The sequence below is a fragment of the Equus asinus genome, unplaced genomic scaffold, assembly GCF_041296235.1.
Source record: "Equus asinus isolate D_3611 breed Donkey unplaced genomic scaffold, EquAss-T2T_v2 contig_585, whole genome shotgun sequence".
Classification (NCBI taxonomy): domain Eukaryota; kingdom Metazoa; phylum Chordata; class Mammalia; order Perissodactyla; family Equidae; genus Equus; species Equus asinus.
The window spans coordinates 299,197-327,120 of NW_027225277.1; positions in this window are offsets into that span (position 1 = coordinate 299,197).

The following is a 27,924-nucleotide window of genomic DNA, read 5'->3' on the forward strand; positions in this document are numbered from 1 at the left end:
GACATCCTTGACTTCACAGAGACCTCTCCTACCTCACAGAGACTTTACTTGACTTCATAGACACACCATCTGGCCACAAAGAGACCTCCCCCTAACTCACAGAAAGCCCCTCTGACCTCATTGAGACCTCCCCTGGCCTCACAGATACACACTCTGATGTCACAGAGACCTCCCAAGACCTCACCGAGAACTCCCATGACCCCACAGAAACCACCTCTGACCCCACAGAGTACTCCCTGACCTCACAGAAGCCACAGCTGACATCAAGAGACCTCTCTGACCTCAGAGAGACAACCCTGACCTCAGAGAGACAACCCTGACCTCAGAGAGACATCCCCTTACATCACAGAGACCTACCCTGATCTCACAGAAACCTCCCCTTATATCATAGATATCTCCTCTGACCTCACAGAGAATTCCTCTGACAACACACAGACCTCTGCTGACCTCAGAGACCTCACATCCCCTCGCAGAAGCCTCCTTTGAACTCAGAGAACTCCCTTGATTTCAGAGATCTCCCTGACCTGACAGAGACCTCCCATGAAGACACAGAGAACTGTGGGGGACTGGAATTGGCCATCCCAAGATACGTCTCTTTAGCATGAGGATTATTTTGGGCTGGTTAATTTTAAAAACTGCAGACATGGGGGCTGGCCCGATGGCCAAGTGGTGAGTTTGCGCGCTCCTCTTCAGTGGCCCAGGGTTTTGCTAGTTTGAGTCCTGGGTGTGAACATGGCACCGCTCATCAAGCCATGCTGAGGCAGCATCCCACATGCCACAACTGGAAGGACCAACAACTAAGAATACACAGCTGTGTAGAGGGGCGCTTTGGGGAGAAAAAGGAAAAATAAAAAAAAATTTAAAAATCTTTCAAAAAACTGCAGACATGAGAGAAACTCTGAAAAGTAGAATTTACTTACCCTCTGTTAAGAGATATTTACATTTGTAAAGGAAATCTCCATCTGTAAAGATATCTCCCTTTCTGTACCAGGAAGAAGGGGGATGACCTTATCTCTAGAAACTCTTATCAATGCAGAAGGCAAGGACTTATATCTGTATATAACCTTACTCTTGTGTACTGTGCTTTTCTGATAATCTCCCATAACTGACTCCCTCCACCCCCAACATCCTCCTTTGTCTTTAGCTGAAGATGGTATTTAAGGTGATGGCTTCAGCCATTTTGGGGAGTTACTCAGTTTTTCTAGGTCTCTCCCATGTATACATGTTATAAAGCTTTAATTTTCTCCTGCTATTCTGTCTCATGTGAATTTAATTCATTGTACAGCCAGAAGGACCCAGAGTGGATGGAGGAAATGTCTTCCTCCCCTGCAGAACTCTGACCTCACAGAGATGACCCTGAACTCAGAGACCTGCATGGCCACCCAGAGACCTCCCCTGACATGAAAGACCACCCATGATCAAACAGAGACATCTGTCCTCACAGAGACTCCCTCTGACCTCACAGAGGCCTCCCCTGACCTAACAGAGAACTTCCCTGGCCACATGGCTCTCCCATGTGATCAGAGGCAACCCCTCTGACCTCACAGAGACCAAATCTGACCTCATAGAGACCTGCCCTGACCTCACAGAGACACCCACTTACCTCACAGAGACCCACCCCTGAACTCAGGGGGAGTGCCCCTGACCTCACAGATACCTCCCCTGACCTCACATATACCCCCTCTGACCTCACAGAGTCCTCCCTTGAATTCACAGTGACCCTGTCAGAACTGACAGGGACCTGCCCTTATCACTGACTAGTTGTCCTGAGGAACTCAAGAGTGGGTTTACAAGAATTTAACTTTTTCCAAATTTTTTCCTTTTGTTATGTTAAGAAGATGCCATCACCAACCTCCTGGTGCCAGACCAGACCATCCCACAAGAGCTACATGTATGACCTTTGCCTTATTTTTAATGCTAAGTTCTCTCCAGGAGGAGCGTAGGCCTTGTTACCATCACCTGCAGTGTGTGTGGAAGCATGCTTTCTATCTGAGTCTGTGCAAGAGGATACTCACCTCTCCCTTTTGAATATTCATTCCCCATCTGAAATAAATGTCCCTCCTTCCCTTTGTCTGGGGACACCATGACTCTGGAAATGATTCCTCATGGTCTCCTATTTGCTGCAAATATAGCTTACTTTGTGAGACAACTACTTCTGGTAGAGAGTCTGATGTAACTCACCAGGATGGAACGCGTTTTGCTTTCAGTAACAAATTGGCACCCAATATCGGGTTTGCCTCTTTGTGGTGCTCATGTTGCCAGCTTGATGTCTCCGCCCCCTCGGGAGACCCAGCAGCAGCTGCACTGAGCGCGTTGCTCTGTGGATCTTTCAATGGAGGTGAGTGGCGCCAACCGCACAGCATGGCTATAAGATTTATTTCTTTAAGTTGCCTCATAAAGTCTTCCTGTTAATGTCTGGCTTCAGGGTTTGAGTCCCATCTGGGGGTAGCCTGGCTCAGGGGAGTGAGAGTCCCCTCTGAATGGAAGGATTGCATGACCCAGCTACTCAGGATGGGACGATGCTTGGCTCTGGTGAAACAGGAGCAATCCCTGTTGACTAGTCTAGGGTTCCGGATCCCTCTGGAGAATGAATCTCCTCTGGAATGATGAGGTGGGGCTTTTAGGCTCCCACCCGAAGTCACTGAGTCTGTCTTTGTGTTATGTCTGTGATCGGAGAGGGGTCCCTTTAGATGCGGTCAAGCCCCCTCTGGAGTTGGTGAGTCTGTTTTTTTGTCATTGGTTTTTGTTGAGGATGCTCGACATCAATCTTGTTTGTCCACAGTCTGGCTTTTCTGGACTCCTAGGTCTCTTTCCTTGCCCTCCCTATCACTGACCCCTGGGTGAAACCCAGTGTTCACCCAGTATTATTTTCCCTTTTCCGGCACTTGGTTCTGGCATGTCCGGCAGGTAGTTTCTGCGAATCAGGCACCTGGTTCTGGCGTATCCAACAGGTGGTTCTGGCGTGTCTGGCAGGTGGTTCCAGCATGCCTTGCAGGTGGTCCAGTCGTGTCTGGACCCTGGTTTTGGCGTGTGCGACACATGTTTCTGGAGTATCCGTCCGGTGATTCCAGTGCATCCAGCAGGTGGTTCTCGCAAATCTGGCAGGTGGTTCTGGCGTGTCCAGCAGTTGGTTCTGGCGTGTCAGGCGCCTGGTTCCAGTGTGTCTGGCAGGTGGTTCCGGACCATCCGGCAGCAGGTTGTACTGTGTCCCCTACCTGATTCCCACGTGTGTGGGGGGTGGTTCCGGTGTGTCTTAATGGTGGTTCCAGTGTGTCCGGTGGGTGATTCCAGCATGAGTCCTGGGTGGTTCTGGTGTATAAGGAGCTTGGTTCTGTCATATCCAGCAGGGAATCTTGGCTTGTCCGGCAGGTGGTTCCAGAGAGTCAAGCAGTTGGTTCCAGACTGTCGGGCAGGTGGTTCAGGTGTGTCCAGCAGGTAGTTCAGGCCTGTCTGGAAGGTGGTTCCGGCGTGTCTGAGAGCTGGTTCTGGCATATCTGACAGGTGGTTCCGCCGTACCCGGCGTGTGGTTCCGAAGTGTCTGTCAAGTGGTTCAGGCATATCCGGCAGGTGGTTCAATCTTGCCTGACACGTGGTTCAGTTTTGTCTGGCAGGTTGTTCTGGCATATCCGGTGGGTGCTACTGGCTTATCATTCAGATGGTTCCGGCGTGTCAGGCAGGGGGTTCCTGTGTGTCTGGCATGAGCTTCTGGGATGTCTGGAAGGTGGTTCTGACCTGTCCATTGGGTGCTTCCGGTGAGTCTGGCAGTTGGTTCCCGCATGTCTGGCGGGTGATTCCAGCATGTCTGGCAGGTGGCTACGGCATGTCTGGGACCTGATTTCATCGAGTCTAGTTGGTGGTTTCAGCATCTCCAGGTGATGGTTCTGGCATGTCCGGCATGTTGTTCTGAAGTTGGTTCTGGCGTATCCAGGACCCGGTTCCAGCATATCCACCAGGTGATTTCGGCGTGTCTCGCACATTGCTCCAACGTGGCAGGCGAGTGGTTCTAGCTTGTCCGGCTGGTCGTTCTGGCGTGTCCACCAGAGGGTTCCAGCGTGTCCTGAAGATGGTTAAGGAGTGTCAGGCAGGTGGTTCAGTCTCATCCAGCAGGTGGTTCAGGCTTCTCCAACAGGTGTTTCAGTCATGTCCAGCACCTGGTTCAGGTGTGAGACACCTGTTTATGGTGTATCAGGCATGTGGCTCCATAGTGTCTGGCAGGTCTTCAGTCATGTCCGGCACCAGGTTTCGGCGTGTGCCACAACTGTTTCTGGCATATCCAGCAGGTGCTTCCAACGTGTCCGGCAGGTGGTTCACAAAAGTCTGGCAGGTGGTTCGGGCGTGTCCAGCAGGTGGTACTGGCGTGTTGGACATCTGGTTTTAGTGTGCCTGGCATGGTGCTTCAGAATGTCAGACTACCCGCCGGACATGCTGGAACCACATTCTGGCCATGCCTGAACCACCTGCTGGACACCCTGAACCACCTGCCAGATATGCGTGAACCACTTGATGGAAACTCCAGAACCACATGCTGGGCACGCCGGAACCACTTGTCAAGTACACCAGAATCAGGTGCCGGACAAGCTGCAACCACCTGCTTGACTTGCCGGAACCACTGCTGGACATGCCAAAATCACCTGCCAGAAACGCTGGAAACAGGCAGCTTATATGCTGGAAAAACCCGCCAGACATGCATGAACCACCGGCCGGACACACTGGAACCACCACTCAGACACACCGGAACCACCTGCCAGACATGCCAGAACCAACTGCCGGACATGCCGGAAGCACCCACCAGACATGCCGGAACCACCTTCTGAACGTACCAGAACCACATGCCAGTCACACAGGAACCACCTGCCAGACACACCGGAACCATCTGAGGGAAGTGGCGGAGTCACCCACTGGACATGACAGAGCCACCTTCTGGACATGCCGGAACCACCTCACTGACACGCCGGAACCACCTGCCAGACACTTCGGAACCACCTGTTGGATATGCCGCAACCAGGTACCAGATACTCTGAAACCACCTGCCGTATACGCCAGAGTCAGGTGCCAGACATGCCACAAACACCTGCCACGGAGGCCGGAACCACCAGCGTAACACGTCGGAACAACCTGCTGGACACGCCAAAATCACCTGCCGGATACACCAGAACCAGGTCCTGGGTACGCCAGAAGCAATTTCTGGAAAAGGCCAGAACAACCTGCTGGACACACCGGAATCACCCCTGGACATGCGGGAACCAATGGCCAGACATGCTGGAACCAACACCTGGACACTCTGAAAGTACCAACCGCACACGACGGAATCAGGTCCTGGACACATGGTAGCCACCTGACGGACACGCTGGAACCACATTCAGAGCATACCGGAACCACATGCCAGACATGCAGGAACCACCTGCCAGAAACCATGGAACCCACTGTCAGATACGCCGGAACCAGGCACCCAGTACGCTGAAGCCACCTGCCGAATATGCCAGAACCATGTGCCAGCCACGCTGGAACCATGTGATGGATACACCAGAAACAGGTACAGCAGAGGCCAGAACCAGGTGCCTGAAATGCCAGAACCACCTGCTTGACACACCTGAACCACCTGTCAGTCTTGTGAGAACCACTTGCCGGATACACCAGATGCAGGTGTCGCACATGCCAAAAACCAGGTTCCAGACACATCTGAACCACCTGCCAGTCTTGTGAGTACCACCTGCCAGATACACCAGACACAGGTGTCACACATGCCAAAACCAGGTGCTGACATGACGGAACCACCTGCAAAACATGCCAGAACCAGGTGCTGGACATGCTGGAACCACCTGCCGGACACGTCGAAATCCCCTGCCGGATACACCGGAACCACATGTCACATGTGCTGGAATCGCCTACCAGACATGCCGGGACCACCTGTTGGATACGCCGGAACCAGGTGCCTGATTCACTGAAACTACCTGCCGGACGCGCCAGAATCAGCTGTCGGACACGCATGGAAAACACACAGGATATGTCGAAATCACCTGCATGATATCCCATAACAATGTGCCAGAAAATAAAGTACCTAGGATGTGTGAAATCCTATTGAGGCATATTCATATAATGCATTTATTATCATCTTTCTCGCTTTTTCTGTTTTATTGTTATTATCATTTTTTTTGAGGAAGATTAGCCCTGACTAACATCTACCACCAATCCTCCTCTTTTTGCTGAGGAAGACTGGCCCTGAGCTAACATCCATGCCCATCTTCCTCTACTTTATATGTGGGACTCCTGCCACAAAATGGCTTGATGAGTGGTGCATAGGTCTGCACCCAGGATCTGAACCGGCAAACTCCAGGCCACTGAAGGAGAACATGCAAACCTAACCTCTGTGCAACCAGGCTGGCCCCAAGCTTTCTGTTTTTTTAAAGCAATTTCAATTCTTGCATTTGTTTCACCAGCAGTGGTATCATCATCTTGGACAGTTTCCTCCAGAGTCACAGTATCTAAAATTTGGAGCATTTCTGTTGCTTGTTTGGATAAGTGATGTCAGAATGTCTAGTAAATCTTCCCTAGGAGAACTGTCTAAAAGACATCTCAATTTAGCAACTGCAGGGACATGTATATTCAACATTTCAATCAATAGTAGTTCATTTTTGTAGAACTCTTCTGATAATTCTCCTAGTTTCTCTTTAGTTTTACAGGTGTTGAAAAATTCCTCAAGGCAGCCCACCAGTTCCGCTTTAACGACAGGATATGACTTCTCTTTTAAATCTGTACCATCTGCAAACAGCACAGGTGTGTGGTCAACAAAAGTGGGTGGGAATTGGGCTGGGTATTGCCCACAATCTGAACCATCAGTGCAGCTGCCCCAATCCTGTGCAGTGGAGGCAGATCCTGAGTATTGCTGGCCATGTAGGTCATGCTGGGGATGAGACTTAGGATGGTGCTCTGCAGCCCTCGAGCAGGCAGCTCCACACCAGCTGCCAGTTGCAAGTCCAGTCCACACTGGGTGCACATGGGGGAGCTTGGAAGCAGGAAGCCATCTGGGTGAGCAGCAGCAGGAAGTGGCTGAAGAAAAATTATGGGAAGAGGAGGGGAAAAAATGTATAATAAATAAAGCTTGCCTTGTTATGCAGATAAATCTCTCAGTTAAAAAAATTCTCTAGGGGTTGGCCTGGTGGTTCACTGGTTAAGTGCGCACGTTCTGCTTCGGTGGCCTGGGGTTCGCCGGTTCTGATCCCTGGTGCAGACATGGCACTACTTGGCACGCCATGCTCTGGCAGGTGTCCCACATATAAAGTAGAGGAAGATGGGCGTGGATGCTAGCTCAGGGCCAGTCATCCTCAGCAAAAAGAGGAGGATTGGCAGCAGTTAGCTCAGGGCTAATCTTCCTCAAAAAAAAAAAAATTCTCTAGGGGCTGGCCTGGTGGCACACGGGTTAAATTCACACATTCTGCTTTGATGGCCTGGGGTTCACCAGTTCAGATCCCAGGTGCGGACCTACACAACACTTATTGAGCCATGCTGTGGCAGGCATCCCACGTATAAAGTAGAGGAGGATGGGCAAGGATGTTAGCTCAGGGCCTATCTTTTTAAGCAAAAAGAGGAGGGTTGGTGGGGAATGTTAGCTCAGGGCTAATCTTCCTCAAAAAAAAATTCTCTAAGAGTCATTCTCTTTCTGGTGCAGATGCTTTTACTAATGGAAATTTCCTTTATAAACATAAATTTCCTTTCCAAAGAGGAAGTCTATCCTTCATTTAAAGCAGTCAAGGTGGAGATCAAGAGTTTTTTCTGCATCTGCGGGCTCTCGATTGCTTTTGGCTCAAAATAATTTGTATGTCAAAGTACCATACTTTGGGCATCTTCAGCATTCCTTCAAGAAGAAACAACTTGTTCTTGGAAGTCTCTGTCTCCTCCCCAACCCAGATGCACTCAAGCTGTTAGGGGCCAACAGCAAACAGGGTTCTGCCACAAGATGCTTTGGGGAAGCCTCTTCACCCTCAAAGGCCTGAGACACACTAGAGGGATAGATCACTGCAGGTTCTTCAGCCATTGAAAATAATATAAACAGCTCCATTCTCATAAATTTAACAACTTGAAAACAAGGAACAACTTACCAAAAATTTCAAACTAACAAAACTCAACCAAGATGATAGTATTTTCCTCGATCGGGCACTGCCAGCCAAGCTTTTTGCCACAAAACTCAAGACTTGGATTCATGTGACACACCTAAAGAAAGCACAAAACCCTGGGGGACTGCACATCATTTGGTGACTTAAAAATAAAGATTTCTCCAAATGGAAGCAGACAGTATCTGATGCGAAGGTTTCCAAGGTGTCCGGACAAGGTCTGTTGGAAGTTTGTCTGCCAAACCTTTGATGATGACATGACACTTCAGATCATCTCCAATGCCTATGATCTTGATAACATGCAAACTTTAGGTCAAAAGTGCCAGAGAGTTCTCCTTCCTCTCACTCCGTGTTCCTCAAATGTGGCCACGATAGGTTTCCAATCTGTGTGTTTTTCCTCCAACCTGGGACATGACTCCCAGAGAAGCTCCTTCCTGGCCTCGAGGGACGAGAGGCTACTGAAACTGGAAAAATCTGACTGCAGATCAACAATGCTTTCAGAGAAAGATCACAATCAAAATGGGGACATGTGAAAGTTAATAAACGGAAACGTAGTTGAAATAGTGTTGGAAGGCTAATAGAGGGAGTTCTCATGCCCTATGTCAAAAGCGCAGTGCAACAGGAAGAATAAAGACTTTCTCTTCCTGACCAGTCAGAAACTAAGCCAAGGAGAGACTGTCACAACTCTGCCGATGAAAAGCCACTGCCCTCAAGACTGTGTCCAATAGCCCCCCAATTTTCCCCACTCTGAGATAAAAGAGCTTCTCCTCTCTTTCTTGCTGGGTGCTCCTGCATAGCTTGCCATGGTTTCACACTCCAAATGGCTATTCTTTGCTAATCCCAGGTAAACCAATTTTCACCAGAGAAATAACTGGCTGTCTATTTGTTTAAGGTCAAGACTTGTTAATAAGCCAGAGATGTAGAGAAAACATTTGATAAAATCGAACTCCTGTTTGTCATAAAATTTTCTAGCAAGTTTGAAATAGATGGAAATTACTTTCACTTGTTGAAGGTCATCTACAGAAAATGCACAGTTGACTTCATGCTTAACAGGGAAAGACTAAAGGATTCTCCCCATAATAAGGAACAAGGAAAGGAATACCACTTTCACTATTCTTATTCAATAAAATACTGAAGCTTCTGGCAATAACAGAAGTAAAGGAAATAAAAGCCATAGAGTTTAGAAAGGAAAAATATAACCATTCTTAGTTTCATTGTTGTCTGTGTAAAAAAGTCTGGGAATCTACAAAAAAAAAAAATCAGAACTAATACATGAGTACAAAAAGTTCACCAAGTACAAGATCAACACACAAAAGACCATTTTATTTCTACAACTAATGATGAACCTGCAGATGATAAACTTGAAAATGCTGTATCATTTAAAACCACTCCGAAGAACATGAAACATTCAGGCATATATTCAGGAACATGTGTACAGGATCTGATGCTGAAAATTATAAAATACCGATTACGGTAATTAAAGAAGATGCAAATAAATTGAGAGCCTTACTATTGTCAAAGACAAATGCAACAGACATTAGTTAAAGTGGTGAAAGCAGATTTTATTCAGTAACGGCTCACAGAAGCTGAGCTGCGCTCAGATTTGTACGCAGGTGAATTTAGAATTTTAAAGGGAATGAAGGAGCAGGGTTCAGGGGCTCAGTGGAGTCAAAGAAGTGAAAAAGTACAAAGGTTGGTCAGTGTAACTGTGATTAGACCCACTGTGTTCGTTACTTTGCAGTTATCAAAGTTAGGATTCTATCCTCACTCAGAAGTTGAGAGAAAGAGTCTCTATCTGTCTTAATGATCGTATTTCAAAGGAGTGGCTCTTAGGTCCTTTAGAGAATTGTGAGAGATACATATCGACAGTTGTAAGCCCTCTTTAGTAAATACTCTAAGGAGGGGGATCAGAGGCCTATAATTGGGTGTTGACTAAAATAAATAGCAAATTTTTCTGTTAGCTTTGAGCTCTCAGGAAGGCATTTTAATGGTGGGCTGGAGTCATTCCGGTTACACAGCCTTATGCTGCTAGAAGCCACGCCAGAGTTTGGTTGAGTCTCCTCCTGGTGTGGGGGTTTGGAAGGAGTTGTTATGTGCTGAGAATTCTGCAGTCCTCACCATACTACTGGATAGAATAAAGAGTACAGGTCTCAATTATCCCCAAATTGATCTATAGGTCTAATATTATTCTAATAAAAATTCCACCACAGTTTGTAGACAGAGACACCTTTTTCTAAAATTTATATAGAAAGGCACATAGCTGAGAGTAGCTAAAACAATCGTGACAGGAAGAATAATGTGGCAGTAAACACTTTAACAATATTTAGTATTGCCTTGTAGATAGTGTAATCACAGCATCGTCATTTTCATTGTAGGACAGCTACATAAATCAATGGAACAGAGTAGACAATCCAGAAATGGACCACAGAGTTATACCCTAGTGATCTCTGACACCAAGAGTGAACCTTAATGTAAATTATGGACTTTGAGTGATAATGGTGTGCCTATGTATGTTCATCAATTGTGAGAAGTATACTACTCTGACGAGAGATATTGACAACAGAAAGGTTATGCATATGTGGGGGCAGGGACTATATGAGAACACTGTATATTTCATTAAATTTTGCTGTAAACGTAAAACTGCTCTAAAAAGTAACATCCGTTTATTTTTTAATAGGCAATACAAGAATACCTTGTGGTGATAAAACTAGTCATTATTTTAGCTGTGATGGATACACAAACTTGCACTTCTGATAAAATTGTACAGAACTAAATACACAGGAACAAATTAGTACAAGTAAAACTGAAGAAACCTGAATAAGATAGTGGATTGCATCAATGCCAACAAGCTGGCTGTGGTATCGTCCTATAGTTTTGCAGAATGTTATCATTGTAAGGAACTGGGTAAAGTGTACACTGGAACTTTTGGAGTTATTCCTTACAGCAGTGTGGAATCTACAACGATCACACTATAAATTTCAATTAAAAATAGTTGGCAAATGGAAAGTCAGTCTATGTTCTAAGTTAGGAAGTTTCATTAAATGGTCAGTCCCATTACTTTATAAATTGAATATAATGCCAATAAAAATTTTAACGAGCTTTTCTGTTGAGTTAGATAAATGATCCTACATGGAAAAAATAAACGCATAAGCTAAGCTAGGAAAATATGGACCAGGAAGAACTCTGAGGGAGGAACTGTTCTATCACACGTTAAAAATATTGCAGAGACTGTAATGCGACAGGAGAGGATTGTTGCATGCACAAGAAGAGGAGAGAAGGGAAAGGGAGGGGAGAGGGTGGCAGAGGTCAGGGGAGTGGGGGAGGGGTGGCCTGATTGGAAGTTGTTGACGTGGGGAAGCGGGAGCTCACTAAGTAGAAGGCAGGCATCCTATGTGATGGTTTAGGGAGCACATGTGGCTTTCTCTGGCGGTCCTGTGTTGAAAGCAGAACGAGAGTTTTGGAAACTGGCAGTTACTGACCAAGTGCTGACTGTTCTGTGCTGAATGCTGCAGGGGCTGTGACTTGGCTTCTTGGGATGTTTACTTCCCACGTTGGGGGTCAGAGTTATACTGTCATATATGATCTGGCCTTTGTCCATTTGTATATTCAGTCTCAAAAAAACAGTCGGTGCACAAATTCATCAGTTAGCTCATCATTAAAAAATCGTCTCTTGGAAAGTTAAACCTTTGAAAGTTAAAAAGATGAAAATGTTAAAAAGATGAAAGATGCCAAATAAGTTTTATAGATGAATATGAAGAAAGTGAATAAGAATCTCAAAATTATCCTTCAACAGATTAGGGTGTCATGAAACAGGTTTCTCAAACTTAAAGTCCTATATTAACATTATTTTCTAAAAAAGAAATTTGGCAAAATGTATTAAAGGACTTCAAACGTCCTTAGCGTTGACTTCATGTTACACTTCTAGTAATTTACAATCAGGAAGTAATTCTAAATAGCAATACGTTTTATCTCCTAAATTGATTTTTTTGTGTAAATTATTGATTAAAAAAAGAAAAAAATGAAATCAAATGTCCAGCAGATAAGTATATTTACTTGAGAATATATCATGCAAACTACGTTTAAGTAGAGTGTCATTTTTATTATCAGCATAGGAGAAAAGATGAGTTATGGAAGGGATTCTGCTCATGCTCAGTTATTTCCTTTACTTAACATTAAATCTTGAATAAAGTATAATGTCAAGCTGCCTCATTTACTCGTTCATTTTAAAAGCTGAAGACTATTTCCTTGGTTTTTAAATAATGAGGTGTAAAGAAGGGGGTGAGGTGTTGAAAATAACTTCCACTGAGATTGACAGTAGCAACTGCTCTTGATTTTTTTGAGAGTTGTGGGGTCACCCATCAAAGCAGGAATGCTATTTATGTTCAGAAATTAACAATCTGAATTTTATTAGAAATTTTGACTTTTATACACCCTCAAAAAGTAAACTTAGGAATTTATTTTAATTTTTAGCTCTGTTGAGGTATGAGTAATAGACAAAAAATGCACACGTTTTCTATATGTGTATTGATTAGTTTGGACATATGCATATACCCGTCATATCATCACCACAACAAAGTGCTGAACACATCCATGACCTCCAAAAATTTCCTTGTGATTTTTGTGTGTTTTTTTAATCTTAGGAATTTCATGGATTTTAACCTTATGCTCAGATAAAAGAGGGAGAAGATGAGGTGTACGTTGTTTCATTGTGGTACCTTAAGACATAGACTTTCAACATACACATGACTTCTGAAAAGCAACATTTATTACTTTCACAATGAAATATTTTCTCCTATTTCCTTCAAATATATGGCCTTCTTATTCTACCCCCCACCCACTTCCTTTTTGAGTAGGGACTCAGGAGAAATTTCCAATGGTACTAACAAACAGGGTCCAAGGGGTGGCTGCCCCTCAGCCCTGCAGGCTTTTCCCCTGTGAGAAGCGCCCACTTTGCACGTGTGTGAGCCAGTGTGGAACAGGACAGAGTATGTCTGCAGACTGGTTCAGCCTGCTGAGCCCCTTTGCTGCTTCTAACCTATGGCCACAAAAAAGGCTAAATGGAGGGAAATTAAACTTTGATGTGTTGATGATTGAAAAGGAAAGTGCCTTGCTCTCTAAGGGATAAAGTCATTTGGAGGAAAATCAAATAACTATCATAGTTATTTTTTCCTATCTTATTTTTCCACTGAAGGCACTAGATATTTCAATCTGACTTCCTAACACAATCCAGTAGTACCTTCCTTTTCTAAGGCCAATGAACTGTTATGTAAGGGGCTTCTCTTGCTTTTTCCAAACCCTCCTGGGATTCTGTTTATCTACTGTTCATTTTTCACCCCCTGCTTTTCAGATTGCTTTGTTCACTGTCCTTGTAAAATAAATGTGGCTCATTAAAATAACCAGCATTAATATGTATCTCTTTCACTGCATTTTATCTAATAAATACGCTGAAGATTTTCTGTATTCTCCATGTGAATCCTTTCTTGAATATTGGAACTGGGACAATCTCTTCACATCCTGTGACTTGCCAATTCCCTCTTGTAATGTGTCTTATGATGAACCGAAAGCCTAAATTTTAATGAATCCCAGTTTACCGATATTTCTTTTATGGAGAGTGTGTCTGTGTGTGTGTGTCTTCTTTGAGAAGTTTTTTCTACCCTGTGGTCCCGAGGATGTTTTCTTATGTTGTCTTCTAGAAGTTTCATTATTTTACCTTTCCCCTTTAGGTCAAAGTGTCCAGGAATTGAGTTTTGTGTATTGTGAGGGTACGGCTCAAGGTTTCGTTTACATCCATATGCTCATCTCTACGAGTAATAACAGGCAGCATTGGGACAGGTGAACACAAGCCTGGGAGTTCGGGGTCCTGTATTCTCAGCCTTACCCTCCCTTTAAAGCACCCTCTGAACGTGGGCAGGTGATTTTCCCAGTTCTCCCTCCTCTCAGACTCCTTCCTTCCTCTCTTCCTTCTATCCTTCATTCCTCCCTCCCTCCCTCCATTCTTTCCTTCCTTCCTTCCATCTATCCACCCGAGCATCTGTCCAGGTATCAATCTGTCCAACTGTCCTCCTGCCTGTTCGCCTGTTTCTCCTTCTCTCCTTCCATCCTCTTTCCTCCCATGTCTCAACTTCTCTTCCTTGTCTTTGTTCTTCCTGCTTTCCCTGTGACCCTCCATTTGTCCGCTCTTCTTCTGTCCATCCAGGTATCCCCTCTATCTGTGCCTCTACCTATCTCTTTGTCGCGTCTCTCTCTTCTTCAAGCACACTGTCTCTCTTGGGTTCATCTCACTCACAGGCTCGAACATCCCTCTACTCACACAATCCCTCCTTCTGTCACTCACATTTATGGCTCACCTGTGAATGGTTGTCCTGGGACAGCCACTGCTGGAGTGCAGATGAGCCTGTGGGGCTTCACCCACTGTGTGGGGTCTCTGTGTCTCCCAGACGACAGCCCTTTCCACAGCTCCTGAGCCGGGCAGCATGTTCCTGCCTACTTCCTCATTGCTTGAGCAACCAGAAGCCACCACAGGCCTAGGGGGGCCCCTCTTCCTTCCCCAGAGGAGCTCTCCAGCCCCACAACTCCACTGCACAATTATTACTGGGCAGCTGGGAAGCCGAGGTGTGCAATTCTGCTTTGAGGGCAAGCATGCTGATCACAAGGATTATAGCAATATTTCAATCTGATGCAGCCCTCAGAGAGCCCCTGGTCTTGTGAAAGTCACAGAAAATTCTAATACAAGGTGGGATGTTTTGAGGAGAAGCACCTGGCATCCTTTGGGTGAGAAGGGCTCTCTGGAGGAAGTTTTGCCCAATTGGGGTCTTTAAGAAGGAGTAGGAGTTATATAGGGAAATAGGGTGTGGAGCGTGTTCCTGGCAGAGGAAATTGCATGAGCAATGGCCCTGTAGGCAAAAACAGCATAGTGTATGGGAGAATTGACAGGAATTTGGTTTGCCTGAAGCACAAAGCCTAACTCAGAGTGAATGGATCAATAAGGCTGAAGAGTCAGCAGGAGCCAGATGTGCAAGGGCTTTGAGTGCCAGGTCAAGAAGCTTGAACTTAACCCTGAAGGCCTTAGGGAGCCATGGGTGATGCTAGAGCAGGAGTGTTCTAGTGAGATCTTCACTTCAGAAAAATGCTTCTAATGTTCAAGGCAGAGAACATCCTTTAGACAATGCATCCAGTGAGCATGTTAGGGTGTTGGTTCCGGTGAGAAAAGGTAAGACCTACCTGGGACGTGAATGAACAGAAGGAACACATTGAGGAGCAATCTGTAAGTGCAATTGGTGTTACTGGCAGGTGAGGGAGGAGGAGCTGAGAGATATGCTGGCTTCGACTTGGATGAGCACAGCATTGGGTGGTGGTTCCACTGGGAGCAAAGGCAACAGATGATACTGAGTTCAGGACTCTGATCTGGTCTCAGCTCAGCTCTCAGTGATGGCCATCTCTCCCCCTCTCTTCTTGCAGCCAAGGGACACGACCTGAAGGCCCTCACACTCAGTTCCACCCTCTCCAACATCCAGTATTTGACAGACATGAGCAAGAGCTCAGCCACATTGAACTCCACTGAGAGAGGCCTGCAGCCCCTAATGAGACCCTGGTGTCAGCAGCTCCTGGCTGGATGAGTCCCAGCCAGCCACTCTCCACCTGCTGTCTCTCCTGCTCGTCGTCCTCCTGCCTCCTCCCCAGCTTGGATCCTTGTTCAAGAAGAGCAGCCTGGGCCCCTTGTCTTGGGCTGTAGACTGATCTCCCTCAGGGAAGTCCCTTTTCTGAGCATTTGAGAGTCATGAACACTTTCGGTGACCACCCCAGTTTTCACTCTTCCCACTGACTGCCAATTTGCTCCTCCCTCCCTCTGGCCCCCATTATCAGAGGATTCAGGACATCTCTCTAGAGTCCCCACATTCCTCTCTCCCCGGGCCTGCGGAGGAAGGGGCAGCCTCCAGCATGGAAGCTGTCTGCACCTAACACCCTGACCCCATGGCTCATGATGGAGAGTGTGACAGAGACCCCATGTGACAGAGAGCAGCATTCGTGGGTGCGGAACCAGCTGATCCACCCTGTCACCCCGAGGGGCCTCTACTCCCTGCTCAGGGACAGCCTTTTTGTCAGTGGTGAGTGTTCGTGCTGAGCTGGATTGACAGTGATCGTTACTTATGCCTGTTCTGCTTTATATCCTCTCTAACACGTCAGCCCAGGTTCTGCGTGGGGGACACAGAAACCGTATATGTAAAAAATTTCAACTTACAAATGGAGACTATGTAAATGGATTTGTTGATCCCAATAAAAAAAAAAGTGAACTGTCTCACTATTAATTTTTATATAGATTGCCTGGACAAATGGTAATATCTTGGTTATAATGGGTTTACGTATACAATTATAACTTAGTTTCACTTGTTTATTTTTACTTTTTTAAATGTCAGTATTTAAAAAAAGTTTAAATTTCATTAGATAGAGTGTGAAATTCTACTGTTGGACAGCACTGTTCAAGACGTGAAAATGAAGCCCAGAGAAAGTGGTTAGGGACAATTTTTCCCAGGAAAGGAGTCAATCTGACCCACGTGGCAAGATGCAGACAACAGTCTCATACACACATACATACACACACACACACTTAGAAAGCAAGACCAACATCATCATAGAGTTGAACCACTACTTCTCAAGTGGCAAGAGCTTGCAGTCCTACATTGTTCTAAGTGGACGAACCTCAGGAAAGGAGCCAGGAGTCAAGAAAATTTACCAATCAGGAAGATCTAAAACCAGAGAGTCAAGGTCAGGATCTTTGGTGAAGTTCCCAGCGGTGGATTCTGTTAGAGACTCAATACATTAGTGAGAACTTTGCAAGAAGGGTTGTTACAGAACTCACCTATCGTTTCCTATGTAAAAATACACAAGTTTTGTAAAGAATACTAGCTCCTGCCAATCAACGAAAAGATGGTAGAAGACGAATATCGCCCTTGTAAATCACTCCTGGATTAGTGAGCCAGTCAGGGAACAGATGACAGTGGATTGAGCTGGACCTCACTAGGCTGATTCTGACTTCATGACCATCCTGTGGATTGTCTCATGCCAGGACCTCTAAAACATGCTGCCCCCGCCACTCTTTTGCCACCAAGGTCCACCAACCAGACCTTGCTGACAAATGCCCTGGCTGGGCCCCTTCTGACCACACCTGGAGGACTCTCCCCAAATCCTACTCCATCACGGCGCTCTTCCACCTGCCACTGGCCAGGGAGGCATTTCCTCCAAGGCTGACACTCTGTGTGCCCAGCTCTGGGAATGACATGTCTCCCTCAAGTGAAGAAAAGGATGTCAGTTCAGAGCCTGTGGGCTGAAGCCATTAGGACAAGGCCTGGGGTTTGCTGTCAGAGAGAAGAGAACCTGTGGCGGGTGTGGGTCCCAGGTTTCAAGAAGCCCCCGTGATTCCTGGATAGAATCCCAGAAGACGATGCAGGACAGAGGAGGGATGCTTGGGTGTGATTGTGCTTGGGAATGTCCATAGGGAGGCGGATGTGCCATTGGTAATGCCTTCAACAGTGTTGTTCATTCATCGATTCATCCTGTCTCAGGGAGTGCTGTCTACAGCCTTCCAGCCCCTAGTCTCCCGTCTGGAGCAAACAGACAGCGTCAGAAGAACATTTGCATTTCATTTATAATGTATGTGTACAGGGCATGCAATGTGCTGGATGTTGCAAGTGTTTTGAAACATTAACTCCTTTAGCACTCTCCATATCCTCACAAATTAGGTACGCTTATCCTTCTTGCCAACAACAGATGAAGAAACTGAGGCACCAATGAGGTAAGTACTTTGCCCTCTACCAATATCTAGGAAGTGATTGAGGTGGAATTTGAACATAAGATGTTGGCTCCATAGTCTCTGCTCTTAACCATGTTCTTTGCTCTGTAAGACTTCACACCATGAAGACGATGGCTCAGTGTATCCATTTTCTTGTTACACCCGGTAGCCCCACTCTTTGATCTCTGTCTGAAAAAGATGCTATTCGCATCAAAACTGTTGCACATACACAACCAAAATGACTTCTCCCCATATCCCATGTCCTGGAAAATACATAGAGAACATTTCAAAACATTTCTTGCCCAGGCTGGGAGTGCTTCTGGGAAATCCCACTGTTCCTGTAAGAAGCCAAGGGCAGGCTGGGAGCTGTGTCTCAGGGGAAAGGTGAGCAAAGGAGTTACAATGGGGTTACAAAATGGATGGGGGGCCTCAGCAGGAAGTGACTTCAGGATCTGGTTGTGTTTCAAGCTGGGTGCTAATTTTCAGGCTTTGGGTGTAGGGGCTGGTGCTGCATTCCAGGGAGAGGGGAGTCTCCCTGTGTTCTTGGGGAAACCAGACCCTTGAAAGCAAGGGAATGAGAATTTCCTTTCACAATGGACTTGGGAGGGGAAACATTCATCCCAGAAGAGACAGTCATGATCCTGAGGAAACCAGAAGAAGCTGCCTCCTCGTCCGCCAAGCAGAAAGCCCTCCTTCATGGACTCACTTTATCCAGATGAGACCAAGAAGGAGGACATGATGAGATGCCCTTGCAGGTGGGAGACCTGTGACAGTGGAGCCTGTTCCTGGGAGGCTCTGAAAGGCATCATAGGGGTGACATTTGCTGTGAGCAGGGTGCCAGATGAGAGGCACGCCTGCCTGTGTCTGGGAACAGTTTGAGTGTCAGGGGGAAGGCACCGCTGGCACAGAGGCTCACAGGAAGAAGTGGGTCTGACCAGACAAGGTCAGAAAGATGGCGGTGTAGCTGGAAGGAGCCTGAGAAGAGAGAGGAGGGCAGATGGGGACAGGCAGGGCCAGAAGGCAGGAACTGGCAGACTGTGCTTTTCACGTCACTCTCTGATGACACTGCTCTAAGACATTGCACCTAGAAAATACAAATCCTTAACATCTCACAAAGTGTGTGTGCCAGGAATGGGGCACAGCTTAGCTGGGTGCCTCTGCCTCAAGGTCTCTGTGAAGCAGGGGCTGTGGCTCTATTGCGGCTCGACACGGGGAGGGTTTGCTCCCAAGTTCACTCACATGCATGTTGACGGGGTTTGTTTGGACTGAAAGTCTGAGTTCCTGCCTGTCTGTTGGCCGATCATTCCTTCCCTTCTCTCCTATGGAGCCTCTACATAGGGCAACTGAAAACATGCACACTTGCTCCCCCAGTTCCAGAGATATAAGATGCAGACAGAGAGAGAGATGGAAACAGAAGGAGGGAAAGACGGAGGGGACTAAAGCCAATGAGTAAGAAGGAAGGGCCAGGCTTTTTGTTCTTAACCCTGGGTTGCAGGCCATCCCATGACCTTGGCTGCATTCTATTCAGAAGGCAGTTCCTGACCACTTGTGGTTCCACAAGGACATGCACAGCAGAAGGCAGTGAGCACTGGGAGCCATGGTGGAGGATGCCCACCACATAGGCCGACATGAGGCACTTGGGTCTGATTCTAAGTCAAACAGGAGACCGTGCAAGGTTCATGCCAGTAAATGGAAATATCTGAATTTCCGCTAATTTCCACCTCTTAAAGGTGCAGACCTGGAAACGAGGCCCAGAGGGGCAGTGACTTTCTCAAGGTCACAGAGCTGGAACCCAGGCCTGTTTTGAGGGGTACTCCACACTACATCCCACCCCCTCTTGTCATTCTTTCATCTCTAAGTGTGTGCATCAGACACATGCAAACCAGACCACAGGTGTTGTTGCTATTGTCTCTTCTACACCTGAGGATGTCCGGAGGGAGATATTTCTGGCCTCGTCCCCATTGTGCAGGTTGGGTGATTGAGGAGGCCCTGGGAGGCCCATTGGCATTTCCAGGACACAGAGCTTGTAGGAAAAAAGAGGTCGGAACTCAGCTGCATGTCCTCAAGCTGGCACCCTGGTTCCATCTCAAGGTCCTGTTTTGGGATCTGTGCTGGCTATTTGTGTACAGTTCTGGAGGTGACATGGGCAAGGAGGGTGAGCAGCCAAGATCCCAGAGAGGTTTTCGGTGGGTGTGATTGAAGGAAGGGGCCCAGGTAAGGGAACCTTGAGGAAGTGACCTCACTTCCTTGGAGACAGACCCCAACAGAACTTAGCACACTGGTCTCCAGGCGCCCACATTCTAGACATAGCATCCTATCGAGCCCACTTGAGTGGCGACACTGAAGACAAGAGGATGTTCTCCTGCTGTCTCCCGAGTTGTGGAGGCTCTGGCTTCAGGAAAGCCAAGAAAAAGAGCCTTTTCAGTCACTATAGACACTGGCTTGGCCCTCACCTGCACCACCTCTGTCCAATTGGCAGGAGGAGCACTCAGGTAACACAGGGCAGGCCATCCGGGTTAGGCCAAAACTGGATGCCACCCGCACACCCCTTTGAGCCTACTTGTGTGTCTGAGGGGAGTGAGTGAGGGACGGCGGGGCAGAGCGGGGACCCACCCTGGGTAGGAGCCGTTTGCTCGGTGTTGGAAGCCTGGCAGTGTGTCATGTTCCCAGCCTAGGTGGTGGCTAGCAGGATGGGAGAGTGGGTGCTGGGAACCAAGCTCCTTTACCCATAGGTTAGTCCCGAGCCATCCGGTTGTCATCTCATTCCCTCCCTGGCTGGAGGTCTATGCAAATGCTGCTTGGTACCTGATCTGTGCTGGGGTTTCCTCCTGTGGCCAAGTCGAGGCAGGCCCCTGAGACCTCCCGGCCGGGATCTCGGGCACTGTCTTTGCAGAGCTGCACGCAGGAGGTGGTCAAAGATCTGGCGGATGTCTTCGGGTACTCCATCTCTCTGGACAGGGACCAGCTGCACCGCACCATCATCAATAACCAGGGCTGCTCTGAGGTGAGAGTGGGCACAGAGGGGTCTTCCCACCCAGAACCCTGAGATAACCAGGGCCGGCCCAGAATCCAACCTCAAACTGCCGTTCTCCTGGGACCCGAACAGGGCTGTCCCCCATGAGTGTCCCACAGTCCCATTCCCAAAGGAATCTGGACTTCCGCTTCTCCCCACCAGCTGCATAGGAGGGTAGGAGGGCACTCTTTGCATTTCCCTAGGAAGATTAGAGAAAACGTTGCTGTCGTTGTCACTTCCCAATAGGCCCTGAGTATCTTTGAATTTTGCCTTTTTTGGAAAATGGAACCTCGATAATGAGGGTCTCCAAACTCCCTTTAATGTAAGAGAGATAACCATCAGCGTGTTTTGGAAGTCAAAGGGATTCTCAGAGTGTGTCACTGCCCTGTACACTGTTTCCAGACCTGGGAGGGGTGAGGTGGCCACATAACATTTCCCTCCGGGTCAGGGTCCGATGAAGCCTCAGGCAGTTAGAAGGGCTGGCCCTCAGCCCCCAGTTTGGGCGGTTCTCAGTTCTGACCCACAGGACCTAGAGAAGCCACCTGGCATGTCTAAGCCTCTGTTCTCCTCTCTAGAGAGGGCATGTCTGTTGAGGATTCACTGGGCTGGTGCTCTGCACAGAGGGAGGTGTGTTGTCCCTCAGCGAGCAAATGGCCTCGCGGGAGATCAATGTGGAGTCCTTCGCAGGACCAAAGTCAGATTGTACTTTGAGAGCGCAGAACCTTGCTGAGTGTGGGAGCTCCTGTGTCTCCTGTCGCACACGTCTGGGAGGGGCTAGGAGTTCCTGGGTCAGCTGCAGACCTCGATAATGCTGGTGGTTTGCAGTGGTGACCCTGACTCTGTGTCCCTCCTCGTCCCACCCAGAGTGAAGATGAGTCCACTCTGTCACTGAGGCCTGCAGGATGCGTGCCCTCCAGGCAGGCATGATGCAGAGGCTCTCAGAGTCTGTGCTGCCAGCCTTCCCCAGCAGAGTCCTCTGCAGTGTCATCACCTCCCTCTGCAGCTACTCAGGCTCCAGCACAGCCCACCAGGTGCTGGACCAGCTGTTTCCCAGGTGACTGCCCACCTCCTCCTCAGCACAGTGGTGACTCTGCCCACTGCCAGCTGTGTCTTGTCTTGGGAATGTCACCACATCTCTCTGAGCCTGAGTTGGCTCCTCTGAAATGTGGGGTGGCAGAGGATGAACTTGCTAGGCTTCTCCCAGGGATGAATGGGATCAGCCCTCCAGGTGCTGCCCTGGTGCCTGGCTCTGCAGAGAGGGTGGTGGGTCATGCTGTGGTTGCTGGTGTTGATTATTTCTCTGTCCCCCACGGAAAGTAGTCTTCCTCTCCCTTCACTGGCTTGTGGCTTTTTGAGTTTGGAAAAACACCTGGAGAGCATCCTGTCAAGGAGTTTGAGATGCCATCCAGCTGGTCCTGGTGCTTGTCTTTGGTGTAGCCATTTAGGGATCTCTGGGGCCCCAGAGGGGCCCCAGGCCTACTCAGACACCTGGGGTGGTTCAGGTTGGAGTTCATTTAACAATGTCTATGAAGGACGTACTGTGTGCAGAGCATCTGGACACACTAAGTGTCACTCAGTGAATGAAGCAGACAGCCTCCCTGGGCCTCTCCTCTAATCTGAGAGTCAGTCAGTCACACTTGACATCATTCACAGGTCCCATCTACCCTCCATCCCGGCCGATGCCCTCATCCCCTTTGGGACACATGGAGGCAGCTTGGCCCATTGTGTGCAGGATGCTGGAGGACAGCACCACCTCCCAAAGTGAGTGGTCTTTGGGTGCAGACCGAGGGCCTCCTGTCTCTAGCAAACAGAGTGCGGGGAGAGGACGGAGGCTGTGGCCGGGTCAGATCTGGGAGAACCCTGCATCTCACCCATCTTGTGATTCCCATGGGAGGGCTGAGTTCTGGTGGCTTCCACTCCAGCAGGGCTGGACTCAAAGAGAGCTATGCATGGGTCCCAGGCCCCCTGAGAACAGGAAGGGAGGCTGGGCTGAGTTGCCTCCTAGAGACCCAATCCCAGCAGAGTCCCAGCTCCTTCTGCCTCCCTTTGTCCACATCCACCTCTTGTGAGCGGCACCACCAGGTCCATAGTAGGAGGTGTGTGAGCAAGCTGCTCACAGATGTGCTGGTGTCTTCATTCCAGTGGCCCATTTGCATGGAGGGCTGGGGTGGGCTGTGTCCAGACCCTTGGGGAGGAGAGTGTCGGTGGGAACAAGAGACTCTCACAGACTCTGTGTTCAGCCTGCTGGATGAGCAGGCCTGCCACTGCCAGGACAGTCAGCCGGGGCTCAGAGCTGGGATGGGCCCCTCCTCTGGAGGGGGAGGGGATGGCACAGGGGCCCAGATGCTAACAAGAGTGCTTTGGGCGGGCAGTGTTTAAGGAAAGGCCAGGCCACTGACTCTCTGGCCCATCTGCCTCCCCGCAGTGCTATCTATTTCCTGCTGGGAACCTGGCTGGGCCAAGGGCAAGATTGCAGGGAGCCCCTACAGTTTCCATGCTGGACCCTGCAGCTGGCCACTCTGCACGTCAGCTTTGGTGGCTCACATGTGGAGGGCCATGCCTACCTTCTGCCAGGCCACCTGGAGCACCTCAAGGCCATTGAGGCCAAACGGAAAGGTGAGGGGACTGGAGTCTGAGAAGACTGTCTGTATTGAGGTTCATGGGCTAGAGTTCCCTTAAAGGCAGTGGAGTCCTTCCTGTCTTTGGAAAGGCAGAGAAACTGTCAGGTGTGTGGGTGAAACTTTCTCCTTATCCTGCTGCAGAGCCAGCTCCAAAGCTCCTGCCACATCCAGAGCCAGAGCCAGAACCAGCCCCTGGGCTAGAGCCAGCTCCAGCTCCAGCCCCACCACCCGTGGCAGAGCTGGAGCCAGCGTTACCTGCATCGGACCCTACAGGGCTGGAGGAAGGGGCACCATTAGCTTCAGCCCCAGTGCCAGCTCCTGAACTAGAGCCCACTAGACCCTGGGCTGTGACCACCGAAAACCAGCTGGGGGAGGAGAAGCCGAACATCTTGGACTTCCCTCCCCGGCTGGTGGCAGAGCAGCTGACAAGGATGGAGGCGGTGAGCAGCGGGGCTTGCAGGGCAGGGGGGCCCTGCCTTCCTGTGCCATGAGCTGCCCCACACCTGCCATTCCCTGATCCAAAATCTGATGATCTGGATCCACATTCCTGCTCCCCCGTTACCAACACTGCGACTTGGGCACTTTCTTAACCCCAAGCGCTCGCTGTCCCCATGTGCACAGCAGAGCCGGACACTAAGGGCACCTGCTGCACGGGGTGGCTGTGCCGATGAATGAGGTGGAACAGAGAGGAAGTTGGGCAGGGTCTGGCCCTTTGGTGCAGGAGGGAGCTCACTGAAGTGCTGCCAGGTCCTTGGGCCGATCACGCGTGTGCCCAGGGGGCCTTCAAATCCTCAGCACACATCAGGCATGTGATGCGTACTGACTCCAGTGGAGACAATCACACAAAGCCGGTGCTTCTCCCTGCCTCGGGGGAATGTGCATGGGAATGGGGAGTGGGACCCGAGGGGGACTGTGATGGGTGGAAGATGTCCCTTGGGGTGGGCCGGTGAGGGCTGTTTTCCGGAGCCTGGAGGAAGTGAGATGGGGCTGGGAGCAAATGCCCTCCCTTCTGCACAGCACTGTGTCCCGGGTCATCTTGTGCTGACACCTTCAGTGGATACAGACAAAACCCAGGGAATCCCACACACCTCAGAGATCACATCCTCTGATTCCTGAGCTCCCGCTCTGTCCTCAACCCGCCTGGGACTGTGGAGGACCATGGAAGCCGACCTGGGGTGAGGCAGTGCTGGCTACACTCTGAATCTTCCTCAGGAGCTGTTCAAGAAATTGGTGCCTGCCCACTGCCTGGGCTCCATCTGGTCCCAGCGAGACCGCAGGGACCACAAGTACCTGGCACCCACCATCCGTGACACTGTGGCACACACGAACACCTTGGCCAACAGTGTCATCGCTACGTGCCTCGGGGCCCTGGGCATGACAGCGCAGGACAGGGCCAGGATGGTGGAGCTGTGGATTCATGTGGCCGAGGTAAGTCATGGGAGGCCCATGGAGGCCCTGTCTGGAGTCATGGGAATTGCCTCTTGTTTCTCAGCTGTCGATATTGAAGTCTGTGGTCTGAGTCCCTGCACTGGCCCTAGACACTCCTGCCAGGGCCACACTGACCTTGACTTGAGGTCCTGGTGGTGGCAAGCTCACTTCCTTCCTGTGCTCCTTCCTTATGTTCAGCTAAAAATCCTTGTGCCTGGCAGTGCTACTCCTCAGGTCCCAGGTGTGCCTTCCCTGGGTTTCCTGGGCATCTGTCTCATCAGGGACAGGAGAAGTCCATGAGGGGACAGAATCCAGAGCTGGAGAGCTCCAGCCCCCACTCACAGCTCAATCTCTTCCCTTCCCTAGGGGTGCCTAGGCCTCAGAAATTTCGCATCCTTCCACACGATCCTTTCTGCTCTGCAGAGCCCTGCCATTAAGCGTCTCAAAGACACCTGGGGACAAGTGTCCAGGTGGGTAGGCTGCTCTCCATCCAAGCACCACGAGGGGGAGGTGGACCCTGCACCCGGCATTGGGTGGCCATGGCCCCCGCAGTCAGCTGAGACCACCTGGGAGACAGTGAATGCCTGGGACACGGACTGATCTGGTTCCTGGGTCTCTGAGCCTCTCAGGGCCCTTAGGCCAGCGATTCTGCCCAGGAACTCATTTCCTTCAATATCAGATCCTGACTTGAGCCCAGTTGGAGATTCTCAAGTGTTTCCTTTGCAGCAACAGAAATCTCCATCCAACTGAAACCAAGAGTGTTCAAAACAGATCTGTGTGGTAGATATGGGAATGGAGGCCCCAGGTGACAACAGGAGAGGCCCCTCCCCAGTCCCATGGGGACCTTGGGGCTCAGAGCAACCCAGTGAAATCCCTCATCCAGGCCCCAGGCTGTTTGGGTCTTCTGGGATCTCAAACAAATGGGATTTGCCCTTCAACCACCCCATAATCTTTCTTTCTTTCTTTCTTTCTTTACCCACTCCCCCAGGGAGAGATCCTACACCTTTAGGAAGTGGTGCAGGGGACAGCAGCACGTGAGCAAGAGACTGTTCCTGAAGGTAACCTGGGGCTGGAGATCTGGGAGGAGGGGTGCGCCAGGGCCCGGGAACATCCTGAGGGCATCCTAGGAAGTGAGGCTATGGTAAGGCCATCCTGGGGTTCAGAGACCCCTGTCGGTGGGGTAGGAAGGAGATGCCACATGGCCACCACCAACACCCTCTGCCCTCTCCCTCCATGTCTCAGTTTGGCTATTGTTGGGACACACTCTGGGAGTGCAGAGGTCAGGACCGTGGTCAGTGGTGGGGCAGGGCGAGGGGTGAAGGCAGCGGGGACAGGGACTCTGGCTGGGACAGAGAGTGGACTCTCTTCAGTGGGTCCTTGAGCAAGTCTCTGCCCCTCTGTGGGCCTCGGTCTCCTCCTCTGGGAAATGGAGGGAGATGATGTGGTGCAGGCCTCACGGTGGGGTGATACCGTCCAAGGGCGGACAGGAATGGGAGGAGATTTGTGCTGGCTCCTCCTCGAGAGCTGAGGGGAGAGCGGTGATGACAGTCAGATGACAGGGACTCCTCAGGAGAGCCCTGGAGGCAGGTGGAGTTCTCCCCACTCTTTCCTGATGAGGAAAGAGTCTCAGGGAGGCCTGGGCAGGCCCAAGGTCACACAAGAGTGAGTCCTGGAGCCAGGACTGGTCTAGAATCAGAGCACCCTGGAGGTGGGAACAGCATGGGCAGCAGGGGACTGGAGCCAGATGGCCAGGGTCTGAGGTCAGGGGCCTTGGGGGACATGTGGAATGGAGCAGGGCCTCTCTGACCCTGTCCTCGGCACTGACAGGAGGCGACCTCCGTGTTGGCCACTGCACAGAGGGGCCGCCATGGAGCCCGGCAGAGGCGGCGGCAGCAGGTGAGGGTGCCTGGGGGGGAGGTGCCCAGGAGTCAGAGGCGAGGGTGCTCGCCCTCCCAGCTAGAGGCCTGCCCCAGGAGAGGGGCCTTCCTCCTCCAGCGCATCTGCTGGGGCTGCCGAGCCTGAAGTGCCTGCACTGGCAGTGAGCAGGAGGAGGCCTGAAAGGGCTGGGAGCAGGATGGTTTTGGGGTGGGGAGGGACAGGGGCCACACCCCCTGGGATTGGCCCACAGCCAGCCCTGGGACGTGACTGGGGGAGTTTGGTGTTCCTGGAGGGGAGGGGAGGAGGGCATTGTGTGTGGTGGGGGCTCCTGAGGGTCCTAGGCTACTGTACGTGGGAGCCTGGGGTGGGCAGGTGGCTGGGGTAAGGGGTTTCAGGGGAGGGTTCATGGGGGCACCTGAGTGCTGGAACTCATCACCATCCCCACCTTGATGGAGCAGGGTGTCATCCCCTCCCTCGAGCTGATCTTCAGTTACCTGGAGCTGCTGCATGATGAGACGGATTATTATGTGGAGGTGAGTGAGCCTGGAGGTGGGACCCTGGGATCAGGCTCCTGAGGGTTTGGGAGGAGAGAGTCCTGCCTGAGCCCTGAGCTCTCACACTTGGAAAGGTCCTCTGCAGAGCCTCCCAGCCTCCTGTGGAAGCCAGGGCATCAGGCCCATCTCAGCAATGAGTGATGGGAGGCTCTGCCTAGGCCGCCATCCAGGCTCCCTGGGCTGCTGAGGCTCAGAGCTGCCTGGCTGTGTGGCCACAGGAGGTGGTGTCTGAGCTGGACTCAGCGTCTCCCTCTGGCCCTGCCCATGAGGGAAGAAAAGTCGGGCCCCTCCCAGTCAGGAAGCACATCAGTGGCTGAGCTGTCCCTTCCTGCCTGAGGCCTCAGTCTCCCCATGTGTCATCAGAGAGGGTTAGATTACAAGGTCTCAGCTCCTCTGCCCCAAGGTCTGGAGCCCAGAGCCTGGCCCAGGTCCAAGTCCTGTCTCTGGAAGGGCCTGCCCACTGGCAGCAGTGCAACACTGGAAGGGGTGGGATGGGGGCTAGTTCTGGGCTAAGGGGGCTGTTTCTGATGGACTT